At 32.0% G+C, this 14,643-nt stretch overlaps 2 pseudogenes; both read left to right on the forward strand.

Annotated features, from left to right (window-relative positions):
- The window catches only part of LOC149180414 (hyperosmolality-gated Ca2+ permeable channel 4.1-like), an 85,374-nt pseudogene extending 79,113 nt beyond the window's left edge, over positions 1 to 6,261 (forward strand).
- A 2,233-nt stretch (positions 6,262 to 8,494) lies between these two features.
- Positions 8,495 to 9,697, forward strand: LOC149180415 (hyperosmolality-gated Ca2+ permeable channel 4.1 pseudogene; annotated as a pseudogene).
- Positions 9,698 to 14,643: the final 4,946 nt, after the last annotated feature.

The raw sequence follows: 14,643 nt of genomic DNA on the forward strand, positions 1-14,643 counted from the left end.
TGTTGGATTAACTCATCAATTTAACTTGTGGACTATTCCGCATCTTAGCTTGTGATGTCATTTCACTGGTGTTTTCCTTTCAAGTTGTGTATTATTACATTCTTCCAAGGGGTGCACTTTGTTAGGGTCCAACCCTAACCCCCTTATTTATGTAATAGGATCGAGTCATATTTATAGTCAAGTAAAGAGCCAATAAAGCCCATATTAATAATTGTAAGTGGTTGACCCACATTTAAAGAAAGGACCACAGATAGTTGCAAATGGGCCATGGTATTACATAGATGGTATTAATAAGGACCATGGTATTGACCCATGGTATTTCATGTATGAATCCTATATAAAAGATAGAGACTCCCCTCGAGGAGCATCGTGTCTTATTTTATAATTGAGCCCTGCTCTATTGGAGGTTGCCCCCTCGAAGAGGCAAGTGAACATTGCTTTCCTTTCTGAATAATAAAATATTTGCTGTTATTTTTTATTGTTTTGTGTTCTCGGTATATTTCTTGCATATTTGGTATTCGGGTATCAACTTCTTCCCCTTAATGTGTTAAAACCTCCATGCATCACACTTGACTATCCATAGGGTCACACACTTTCTCTCACCTAAAGTTATCATACTTTCCTCTGTGCGTTTCCGCAGTCAATGCATTACATTACCACCCACCCTTGGGAATCCTACTTCAAACGATGTGAGGTCTAGATGGGACTTCATATTGGGGAGATCCCTCGAATGTTGGTCGGTCCAGCACCATCAACAGATGGATACCTAATGGCTTGGTTAAAAGGGTCCCTTTAATAAAAATAATGACTTGATAAGAAAAGGTTAATGACTTGATAACAAAAGGTAACCTTGAATACATATTATCATACTTCAATGGTTTTTCTGATTTTTCAATTCTAGTAATTTGTAACACTTTAATAAAATTAAATTTAACATTATTAAATATGCATTGTAAATGAGATTCAACAAGATAATTTTATTTTTTAATTTATATGAAATTGTTTTCCACTTAATTATTTATATTCAAGTCTGTATAGAGGAGGCCAAGGTTGTTGCCAATGTTGCTCAGTTCCATCATCATAAATTCAGGGAAGCTATTGAAAATGAAAGAAGGCCTAACAATCTCAACAGAGATGATGGCTGGAAGATCAGTAGATGTTGGATCCCTGCCCTTTCATCTTAGTGTTTCTTCCCCTCCCCCCCCCCTTTTTATCTTTTGCGCTTTCGTCGTTCCCCCTTGTGCCTTCCTTTCTTCCTTTTCCTCCTTGATCTTTGGTTTTCCATTGGATTTTTTCAAGTCCTTCGCCTTCTTTGTTTGTATGTCGCTCTTCCCGTTTGATTTTTTTTTCCTAATTGATATTAGTAAATATAATCTTAACTAATATATATATATATATATATATATATATATATATATATATATATATATATATAAAGTATTTATTTATTTATTGATGTTTTATTATTACTATTATTATTCTTTTTTTTATTTTATATATATATATATATGTTACTTCTTTTTTTTTCCTTTTTTTTCTTTTTTTAATTAATAAATAATTTACAAGTAAATTACCTTTTTATACCAACCATTAAAATTATGTTATTTATTTATATATTTTTATGAACATCCTAATATTATTATATACATATGGTCCCCCTCAGAGAGGCGATGACCTCTTCTAAGTTTTGCACTACCATGATATTTTTTGTACATTCTGTAGTTATTACAGCTTTTTTGATTTGCACCTGTATAGCGTTCTAAGTTTTGCACTACCATGATATTTTTTGTACATTTTGTAGTTATTACAGCTTTTTTTATTTGCACATGTATAGCGATTATACTCTACAGACCTGTTTTTGTATAGCGATATTGCATTACTATGAGGGACACTGATCCTATACTGTATCCTTGTGGGTACTTATATGTAATTTTGCTTTTTGAACAGTGGTGAAAATCACACTACAACATATGCCAAGGCATCAACAACATGTAATTTCTTTTAATAAAAATTATGAATTTTCTTCTTCGGGAAAAAAAAATTATTATATATATGTATAGATATATAATTAATAAATAATTTAATAAACAAATAAATTAACTTTTTAAACTAACCATCATAAGTATGGTATTTATTTTTATTAATCCTAATTTTCTCTTAACAATCTAATATTATTATTTTAATTAGAATATATATATATATATATATATAATATATATATATAATATAAATATAATTATTTTTAAAAACCTAACCTAACCATTAATTTGTTTTATTTATTTGTACCTAATTTAACTTAATTCCATAAATAATAATTATAATAATTAATAAATAATAATTAATGAATAATTTAGTAAACAAATAAATTAACTTTTTATACTAACCTGTATTTATTTATATAATTTTATTAATCCTAACCTTTTCTTATCAACCGAATATTATTATTTTAATTATATATATATATATATATATATATATATAAAAGTAATAATTTAAAGAAATAAATGAATTTAAAAAAAAAACTAATCATTAATTTATTTTTACCTAATTTAACTTGGTTCCATAAATAAAATAATAAATAATAATAATAATATTAAATTAATAAATGAAAATTTGACCTGGGTCTTAGAGTAAAAAATTAGCCGTTAATCTTTTGTAGCCGTTGGAGTATCTGCTTAAACTATTTAACATGCTAGACTCGATCTGTTTCTTCAACTTGTTTAGACTATTTAACATGCTAGACTCGATCTTTTGTAGCCGTTGGAGTCTCTGCTTAGACTATTTAACATGCTAGACTGGATCTGTTTCTTCAACTTGTTTAGACTATTTAACATGCTAGACTCGATCTGTTTCTTCAACTTGTCTTGACTATGAACCACGGACAAAGGTCTTTTTATATATGATTTACACTGCAATTCTTCTTATATTTATATTTTTTTTATAAATATTTATATTTCTAAAACAATCCATTAGTTTTAAAAGTATATATTTATTCTCCTGCAAAGTGATTCAATACATATGGTTTATTATAATAATAATAATGATATAAAACTCAAGTTAGAATATCAAATTTACCATCTATTTAAAATGAACTTTAGAAGTATTTATATAACTAAATTCATATACTATGAAAGTATTTACATAAATGCATTTAGTAGGTTGGTATTATAAAGAATTATCTATCTATATCATATAAACAATGTACATTTCATTTAACATTATTCAATATGCATTGAAAATAAGATAAAACGATATATTTATATATCTTTAATTTATATAAAATTATTACACCGTGAGGTGGTTCTCACTTCCCCAGCGCCCATTTTGTACTGATGTCTAGTGGTGTGTTGGATTGAACATTAGACGATTGAAGAAAATTGTGATGTCAGATGAATAGTTAGCAAATAATTAGGGAAAAAATAGTTATTTAAAAGATAATAAGACTTGGCACAGGTAAGGCAAAGTTGCATCACCTCTGCACATTCTACTTGGTGAACAATGAATAGAGATCAATTCATTCACTCTTCGGGACTTCCTTTGGATTTTTACGTGTACGCTTCCGCCTATGTATGGTCGCCACGGTTACGGGAGAAGAGATAAATTCAATTTTTAGAGCCAGATGCACAAGGTTCCCCAATTCGTTTGTGTTTTTCGTAACTCGCTAGAATTCCAGAGGGTTTCATTAACCCGCTAGAATTCCAAAGGGTTCTGTTGATGGTCGATTTATTTGAAGGAGCCTTTCCTCTACTTTTACTTGGTCTATGGTTTGGAGTGAACGACGAAGGGTTTTCTATTCATGAACAACGGCTTTGAAGTCGACTCTCGAAGCAAGCTGATCATTTTCCATTTTGAGCCTGCCCACATAAAATACAGAAGCTTCCCACGTTATGATTCCATTGTTCTTGATTTTTTTTTTTTTTTTTATATATATATATATATATATATATATATGAAGGAATAAGGTTTATAAAGACCATAATCTAATATTTTCAAATCAAGGGATCAACTTTGGATGGTGGGTAGACATCATTGTATTGTATGTTTTGTCCATATTCTGGAGCTGGAGCTCTTAGGAAGTTGTTTCTGTTTTAATGTTGTATAAGGGATTTGATTGGTTATTTTTGTGTTTTGGTCTCCATTCTGCATGAATTTGATGAAGAAGTGACGATTCTGAGAGATTGGGAGCTTGGTTTGAGGCCTTATACAACTTTTTTTTAAACCCTTGTCCTTTGGCTTGTATCTCTTGTAACCAAACAAACAAGAACAAGAGGAGGGAATCAATTATGTCTCTAGCTTGTATCTCTTGTAACCAAACAAACAAGAACAGTAGGATGAGGGAGGGAATATATTATGTCTCTAGATTAAACCGTGTAGATTCCAGGATAGCCCAAAAACTGTTTTCTATGGGCTTTATTGGAGTATTGCCGCTATTGTATATATTTGGATCAACCGTGATGGATGCAAGTGGGAATTTTGGATTCAATGGAACTGATGATAGTTTAGTTATACCAGAGTCTCAGGCCCCATCTACTGATACAAGAGGAGAGGTGACATGGTGCAAATATATTGAATATCTCTTCCACTGGGGCATTGTGTTTTTTGCTTCGGTTTTTGTTTATGAAATTGTGAAGCGATCACAAGGTGTCAGGACCTTCTAGCGTGGTTGGAAAATTATTGCAAGTGTGGCATACGACTGGCCAATATATTGCTCGACCTGCGGAGCTAATGAAGCTCATTTTATTTATATGGAGGGTGGAAGTTTTGTTGCCTATGCTCTGATTTCCTCTTTTAGCAATCTGTCTTCTCCTCCCCCTTAATCTCTATGCAGGAACAGTCCCTACGGAAGATCAATTTTCGAAAATTACTGTCATATTGAGAAGGGTGCATGTATTGTTTATGGTGGTTGTCTTTAGAGTCATAGCGCCACCAGATTTGAATTCTCTGGATGACCTGGTACATGATCTGGTGAAAGTTTGGGATGATATTGCATGGTTGCAGGCTCGTATCCACGGGAGAACACTTTCCGAGGGGCGGGAAATATTTTTGGAATATTATGAGCAAGATAGAGCTGCATACACTAATCTCTCCGCTAAAGGGTGGTAGCATGGTTCACATTTTTTTGGTGGGAAGCACAAATTGAGGCAATTTGTTTTGAAATTGCAAGGGGTCAAGGATTGGATTTTTCATTTTGGTATTTACCAAGGAAGAGAGGTTGAGGATGCTTGAAGCTCGACTTGCAGATATAAAAAGCAGGTTAGAACCGTATAGAAATGACAAGCTCAGGATGTTGGTTTTGCATTTGTCATATTCAAGGATGTTAGCACTGCAAATAGGGCCCTTCAAGATATAAGAACTGAGGAAAGGAGGCCATTTGGAATTTTTGTCTCTACTATGGAGCTTCAGCTTGAAAAAAGTCATTGGAAGGTTGAAATAGCACTTCCGGTTGCTGACATATATTGGCACCATTTAGTTACCAACAAATTTTCAATGAAAATGCGTAGGGTGGTGTGGCTGTGAATGTTGGCCTTCTCATTCTGCTTTTGTTTCTTAGCTCACCACTTGCAATAATATGTGTGTTACGAACTGCTGGGAGAATTATTAATGCAGAGGCAATGGACAATTCCAAGTTATGGTTGGCTTGGGGGCAAAGCTCCAGCTGGGCAACGACTTAATTTTATAGTTCTTGCCAAATGTATTGATTTTTGTGAGCATGTACTTGGTAATTGTTGCAGCTCTTTTTTCACTTTCCAAGCTTGAAATCCATACGATTGTCTCAAGAGAGCACAGGCTACATTGGTAAAAACATTTTGCTTTTTCCTAGTCAATTTGCTTTTTTTGCGGTCATTGATGGAGTCATTCTTGGAGGGCACCCTTATAGAGAGCGAAGATGAAAGTTTGGAATATTCTTTGTTATCTGAACATTACTTCAGTTTTGACAGTGGATATGACTTAACTCAAAATGGGAACTTAAATGGGCTTGATATACAAGGTCAAGATCTTTCGGTTTATCTTATAGCCAAAAACCCTCATTCAATGATGCATACTTTTGATTTTGCTCAATATTACACATTTATTCTGATCATCTTTGCCCTAACACTTATTTATTCTGCCTTTGCACCACTTGTGGTGCATGTAGGTGCATCTTACTTTGGGTACAGGTATGTGGTAGACAAATATAATTTTCTCTTTGTTTATAGGGTCTGGGGATTTCCAGCAGGAAATGATGGAAAGCTCATGGAAACTGTGTTGAAAATAATGTGAATCTGTGTGGTTTTGTTCCTACTTTCTATGTTATTATTCTTCTCAGTTTGGGGAGATTCTGGGAGGAATAATTAAAACAATGAAGGGAGACATATCAACCTTGTCGTTGCTACCTCACGCGATGGAATTCTCATCCGGTGTTAAAGTTGATGGTGTACCAAAATTTGGCAAACAGTTGAAGAACCCTTTTTTCATCCTCGTGAATTCAAACTAAATCTGATTAGATCTTGTGCTATTATGTAAATTGTCAAAGCACCTTATTACCTACTTTCACTATTGTAAATTGTCAAAGCACCTTATTACCTACTTTCACTATTTTATGTGTGGTCATTCTATTTTAATTAGCCTATTGTATTTATAAATACATTTATGTAGAAAATGGTCCAAAATAAGTGTTGGCGGAGACCATTTTTTTAAAGAAGCTTTTCACCTTCTTTTGAGAACCAGTGTTGAAAATATTAGTATTAGAAAAATATCGGCAATATCGGTGAAAATATTGGCAAATATCGGAAAACATAAAAAATGCATAATATATTCATTTTTTTCAGATTTTTAAACACATAAAGCAATAACAACATGAAATAAACACATTGGCACATAAATATGAAGAAAGCACTGATATATATGATATAGTGGATGTAAAATAAAAATGATACATCAAATGTGATACCAAACCCTGCTGATCCCTGATAATTGTCTAATCAAGGACTCAAATATGGAGAACCAATACAAAATAACATCATATATATATAAAAGTATCTCATCATCATGATTTATAAACTTATATGTTGCAAAACAAATAAAACTAGCAGCTATCTATTTAAGATCAGGGCCCTCTCCCTAATAGCTATATTTCTGTCTTTTTCATCAATTGCTTCAAGAGCTTTTTATATAACCTCTACATTAGAAATCATACAAGGCATTACATCATGTTCAGGAAGTCTAGCTAGACGGTATTTCAATCGCATAACCTCTCCTTCCATCTTGGTCCCACACAATTTGCATGATAGATATCTCTGATTTGTCCCACCATTAAGCTCCCTATACTCCCAAAATGGGTCCAAGGCTTTTGGCATATTTGTAGTGAACTAATTAAAACCTAGGGCACCAAAAAAACAAAAAATTGGTATTAAACACCCAAAAAGAATAAAAAATTATTAAGTTAATAATCACCTCATATATATATATATATATATATATATATATTACACTATTTGCAATGTGAATGAAAAATGGCAATAAGTTAAAAAAAAAATGAAGCTTGTTGTCCCATAACGGAGAAAACCCTTGCATTAGCTCATGGGCATGAAAATTATAGAAAATGGAAAGAAAAAAAAAAGTTGGTAGATAAAGAGGCAAGCAAGCATAATCCTAAATCCATAAAAAATAATAATTAACATATTGGTTTTTAATAACATACATGTTAATGGAAGAAATGAAGTTTGTCTCACCGTTTTTCAATCTTTGATCCACAAAAAATTCTTATTTGGTGGTGATAATGGTTGTTTGATCCTCAATCGCTCCTTGACAACCACCACAAATATCTTCCCCTTCCTTCTCCAACACTCAGAAACAAAAAGAAGCAAATGAAATGACCAAATTCCCTTTTCTAGATGCAACCCAGCTTGCCCGACAATTTTTCCTATCGCTGAGCGATATTTTGTTGAAATATCGGCGAAATTTTGGAGATATTGACAATATTTCGGAAATATCGCGATATTTTCTCAGTGATATTTCTTCTCTTCGAAAATATAGTGATATTTCTAAAAATTGTCGATATCTCCACGATATTATCAACACTGTTGAGAGGAACAAAATATGTTTTAGCATGGTGAACTTTAGTTGACTTATGCTCTAGCAGAATATTGTGTAAAATGAGAGAAATTTCATTCAAAATTTAGTTCAATTTATGGGCATGTTCGAACTTTGAAGTCACACTCAGATAATTATTGTAAGGATGAGATGGGCCGCACCTTAACTGATAAGTATGCTCATTCGTTGAAATGAGGGCACTCTGAGATGACATATACTATTCCAAAATATGTAAAATTTAGATAGGATTTACTTTCACTAAATAGAGGTTCATTGTAAATTTAAATGACTATGAAAAGTTAAGAAGTTTGATATTGGTAAGACTATCATTGGGCACGATGTTTTTCATTGTTGTTATACATGCTAAATTGGGAACTTATGTCATTAAATTTTACAAAATTCTAAACCATATTAATTTTGAATTGATATTGTATGGTTGTAGGCTCGTATCCAAGGAAGAAGACTTTTTGAGGAGCAGGATATGTTTTTGGACTATTATGAGCAAGATAGAGTTGTATACATTGATCTCTACACTAAAGGGTAGTACCATGGTTCACATTTCGCTAGCATGAAGCACAAATTGAGACAATTTGTTTTGAAATTGCAAGGGGTCACGGATTGGCTTCTTTTCAATTTAGACTTTACTAAGGAAGAGAGTCTAAGGAGGGTTGTTGCTTGACTTGCAAATCTAAAAAGTAGGTTAGCAGTTTACCGAAATGGACAAGCTCATGGTATTAGTGTTGAAATTGTCATATTCAAGGATGTTAGTACTGCAAACAGGGCCCTTCATGATATAAGAACTGAGAAAAGGAGGCCATTTGCAATGTTTGTCTCTATTATGGAGCTTCAACTTGAAAAAATTCATTGGAAGGTTGAGATAGCACCACCGACTACTGACATATATTGGCACCATTTGGTTACCAACAAATTTTCAATGAAAATGCGTCGGGTGGCTATGAATGTCAACCTTCTCATAATTATTATGTTGTTTATCTCACCACTTGGAATAATAAGTGTGTTACAGAGTGATAAGAGAATTATTAATGCAGAGGAAATTGACTATGCTAAGTTGTGGTTGGCTTGGGTGCAAACATTCGGCTGGGTAGCAACTTTATTTTTCTAGTTCTTTCCAAATGTTTTGATTTTTGTGAGCATGTATTTTGCAGCTATTTCTTCAATTTCCAAGTTTGAAAGCCATTTGACTATCTCAAGAGAGCATCGGGCTGCATTCATAAAAATATTTTTCTTTTTCCTAGTCGTTTTTATTTTTCTGCGAGCACTGATGGAGTCATCCTTAGAGGGTACCCTTCTCAACATGGGTTGATATTATATGGATTGTGATGATTGCAAGAAAATTTACCTAAACATGAGTGCATCTTTCTTGTCCAAGTCTTGTCTTTCTTTGCTTTCCTTCCTTATTACAAACACTTTCTTGAGCATATCTTATAAGTTCCTAGTCCCAATTCCTTGGATAAAGAAAAAAGTGTAGAGATTTTGAAATAATGACTTGATATAGCTGGCTCCATAAGAAACTGACGTCCACCTCACAGAGAGCCAAGATGATAGTTTGGAATATTCTTTGATATCTGAACATTACATCAGTTTCGACAGTGAAGATAATTAGAGTTATTTTAACACGCTTATTATCTAGTGAATTTGAACTTCAAAGTTTGTCTACCAAATTTTTTATAGAAAACTAACAACATTGGCTGGCTTGTTGCTTGAAACTACATCATCTCTTGAAGCTTCACACCTTATGGACTACCAGCGGAGCATAATAGCATACATATGGTTAGATGTTTTATTTTTCCTACTTATATTGTTATTGGTCTTGATGGTGATGCACAGTTGTGATGTAAAATATATGAAGATAGAAACCTTTGCATTGTTGCACTAATAATATGTTGTTTTTATTAACTTCTAGAACTTGAAAAAACTTGGTTTCTTCACTAGTGGAAGATTAGAAGGAGAATCTATGACAAATAGTGCACACGACATCGTTTACACAAAATAATTTTGATTTCTTACCTTGCACTAGGTAATCTAGTTTACATAGAATAATTTTAAAATGCCTGATATGAATGGGTTTTCTACTGATATTCAGTATATAATGAAAATTGTAAGCATTTCCCTTGTTTTAAATATCCATCCCTTTTTAAATCGATGGCATATTGTCTATCCTTTTATTTAGCAGACATGGTGCTTATCAATCTAGGGTGGATATTGATGATCATGGAAGACCTTTGAGTCCAATTTAGTAGGCATGACCTTTAAGTCCATCTAGACCATATGTATGAATCATGATTTCAAATCTTGGCATTGTAGAAGACGATTACAAAAGTTCTGTGATTTTTAGGTTATCATCAGATAGGTAATAAATGGAAAAGATGTCACAATGTGTTTCAAAATTCTATTTTGGAAGAGGTTAAAGATTTGAGAGAATTTTCAATTATCTTACTCTTAAGAAAGTGTATAGGGAGGAAGATATGGAAGCGAATGGTTTATCCAAGGTGGAATTGTGATGCAACTTGGTACGTGGATTATAATAGAAAATAAGGATGAGGACATTTCTAAATATTATCACCTTCATTTTCATGAAATAATGTTGGGAGAAAGAGATACTGATGTTTAAAGTATTTCTCATTTTAGATTAAAACTTACTTTTTAACAATTCTGATTATATCTCTAGCATGGAAAGAATATATGAGTCTCTTAGTCAAAAAGTGGTTTTTCTTTTCTTTTCTATCTTGATGTGTTAGATTTTATAAAGTTGCGAAGGAGCAGCTTCATATCCCGATTTTATGCCAAAAACACATAGAGAATGTAATTTTGTAACTCATTTCTATTGTTTGCTGAGAAAAAACAAAAGAAAAAGACTACTACCATTTGCAAAACATATCTTTTAGTGTAGGCAATCTCAGAAATAAGAACGAAGATGGGACCACAGGAACACAGACGACCTCATAGTTGCATGACAAAAGCATAGTGACCATCCGTACAAGATGAAAATGATTTCTCATCATCCTCTCTCTTTGAGATGTATGTATCAATAATGTTGACAGTCAAAAATAGAGTTTCCTTAATGAGCCTAAATTTTATCTCCACCTATAGAAGGAAGATGGGACACACATTATTAGGCTACTAGTAGAATTTAAGGCAAAGTTATAGGAATGGAGGAGAAATAATTAAAAGAGTGTAATGTAAGCACTGCCTAATGGACAAACTTTACCTGAGTGAGCTAATCAATCAAGAGAGCCCTTAATCCTCATAATTTATGGTTCATTGCACCTACAAAAGAAAGTTGGGACAAATATTATTAGGTTATTAGCAGCATTCAAGGAAAAAGTTACAAGAATGGAGGAGAAATAATTAAAAGACTGTAATGTCGGGACTGCCTAATGAATAAACCCTACCTGAATGAACCAGTCAATCAAGAGAGCCCTCAATGCTCATAATATCTTTTATTTTTGCTTGTTGTGGCATGTAGTATTTTTAAGTTGTGAATCACATCTAAAACTTTGTCATTGATTGAAGGCCTATGTCTCTCTCGACAATCATGCCTAAGCATCAAAACCCACTTAAAAAATTCACTGAAAGTATGGACAAAACCTCTATGGTTTTATACAAACAATAAATATCTTGTAATTTTCCGAAATAACCTCTTGATCTTCTACATCAACATCATCAATGTATAATACTTTATCAATTGAGTCTTTGTTCCGCTTTATAGTGTTTCTTCACATGTTAGGAATTTTGACATGAAAAACTAGGAAACAAATTGCAAAGATGACAAACCATGTTGGCTGATAAGGATTGCCATTAAAAAACCTTAACCTAAACTGTGGAAGGTCTACTCAGGTTTGATATTGTCATCTAATATTCTATATTTATCACAATAGAATTTTCAATTTTATGTGCCACTTGACCATTTCCTTCTTCCCTGTAAATGACACTTCCCTTTTGTGTTTCACTCAAAAGAGACCCTCATCAGGTCCATATAAACGTTGGGGTGTCTTATTCAACAAATTAATGGTTTATCCTTGCACTCAATTTTTACATGGAACTTAGTATCTAGCATTTAAAAAATAGAAAAAATCATGAATAAATACTTGTACCAAAACCCTGATTGTTTTGCCATTGTTGCAACATATTTCTTTACTTGAACAACCATAGAGGGAAAATCAAGTCTTGCACATATAGATCCACTTTCAAACTATCTAGCTAGAATGAAATGTGCATATGTTGTTTGAAGACAATTCTTCCACTTGTCACATGGATTGGATAAAACAAAAGTTCCAAAAGAAAAGGTCTCTAGTGTCCTGAAAAGCAATGACAAAACTCCAATATGAATAACCAAGAAATCTATGTCCTCCCCAAAAACTTCTTCTTCATATCTAAGAACACACTAGAAAATAGAGAATTTCATAGCCAACATTCAATAAAATAAAAAAACTGGTTAGTGGGGGCCTTAAAAACTATGCTCTTAAAACTAAGTTCGCGAGGAAAAAAATCCTTCCAAAATTTTCAATCTATTTTTATCACATCCTATGAAAACCAATCACCATTTCCCCCATTTTTGAAGTTTGATTTTAGATTTGGAGAAGATTCCATTCAACATGCGACTTGAACTATTCAAGGCTATAATAATTATTTTACAATTAATTATTCAGATTAAGATGTTCCTCAGAGTGAGATAAAATATGAAAATGATGACCCAAGAAAGATTGGAAAATGAGTATCTCTCAGGGCAACTTAATTGGGTGTGATAATATAGTTGTTATGTATCATGAAAACTGAGATTCAAGATTATTTGTGGTGTGCTAGTTGGGTGAACTAACCAGTCTCATTGCCAATTTTTCATATATATATTTATATATATATATATATATATATTACTCCTAGATTTGAATTTCTTATTGCAACTAAGCATGATCGTTCATCGTGTTATCATATTGGAATCATCTTTCAAGGAACTTAAATTTTATCTGCAGTTTCGTTTTTCCCCTAAAAGAGTAAAGTAAGGTCTTACCTAGAAAAATGTGATGACTAAACCAGGGGCTTTGTTTATATCGAATATTTTCAAGGATGACTCAAGAAAGATTGGAAAATGAGTATCTCTCAGGGCAGCTTAATTGGGTGTGATAATGAAGTGTTATGTATCATAAAAACTGAGATTCAAGATTATTTGTAGTGTGCCAGTTGGGTGAACTCACCAGTCTCATTGCCAATTTCTCCAATATATATAGAGATAACTACTGCTAGATTTGAATTTGTTATTACAACTAAGCATGATTGTTTATCGTGTTATCATATTGGAATCGTCTTTCAAAAAACTTAAATTTTATCTGAATTTTGTTTTTTCCCTAAAAGAGTAAAGTAAGGTCTCCCCTCGAAAAATGCGATAACTAAACCAAGTGCTTTGTTTATATCGAGGATTTTTTTGAGAAGGGTTCAAGAAAAACCATATCAACTGATACGTAGAATTTTCCATATGAAATACTAGCTCAAAAAAACATTTTCAAGTTCAAAAATGTAATCAACAGGGAAGATGTATCATGGATGGTCGAAATGTATAAATCAATATATTCTATAAAAAGATTATTTGAATTCTTTTTTCCCTTTTAAGTGTAAGCACATTAATTTAATTATACTCTCACTTCACGAGCCACCTTTAAAGCTTATGAATGAAAAGACAATTCGGTTTAAAATGTTAATTTTGAAATGAGTACGATATTAATGATTTTGAGGAATATTTACTTTAAAACATGTTATAGGGCACTTTTATATGTAGCATTTCACAGGGAAGATGATGAATTTTATATCTTTAATGGTCATGGATGGGATGAGTAAAAATATTTTATGTTTTTAAATTGATTGATAAATATTATTGGAATTGGGTAAATTGTTAATCAATATAATTGTAATTTTATATTTTCAAAATTATAGTTTTGAATGTATAAATTAGTTCTTTTTTTTGGGTAACATTTTAATATTAGTTGATTAAAAAAAAGAAAGGTGAATAATAAAAATAAATAAAATTGATGTTTTAAAATAGTAAAAAGGAGACATTTGTCTAAAAGTATATAGAATAATTCGTCAAATTATAGTTCAGATCGAGATTTAAAGAGCCATGTTAACAAAAGGTAACAAAGAGCCATATTAACAAAAGGTAACAAAGTACATAAATGAGAGGGGTATTAGTAAGTGAGGCTTCATTGTTATATGCTTTTTTCAACTTAGATACTTACAAAATGTCATTTACCTAGAAATGGTTGAACATCTTTCTATTAAGAGAGTAAATATTCCACCAGAGTAAAAACTAGATTTTGATCATCTTTTTTTCTTTTCATGGTTTAAGGTACTCTTTTGTTTTTGTATTTTATTTAACTCGTGTTGTCTTTTCTTATCTTGAGTTTTGAAAATTAAGAAAATTGTTTAAATTGTAAATATTATTTTTTTATTATATAGCTTCAAAGAGCTCCGTGAATTGTTTGTCCAGTGCACACCTATTTTGATTTTCACAAATATAAATAGTTACATGTTTTTCTTTTATTAATCATTAGATGGTTA

The sequence above is a fragment of the Pinus tabuliformis genome, chromosome 3_2 (assembly GCF_031772625.1).
Source record: "Pinus tabuliformis cultivar Carrire ecotype Pingquan chromosome 3_2, CPIR1, whole genome shotgun sequence".
NCBI classification, from domain to species: Eukaryota; Viridiplantae; Streptophyta; class Pinopsida; order Pinales; family Pinaceae; genus Pinus; species Pinus tabuliformis.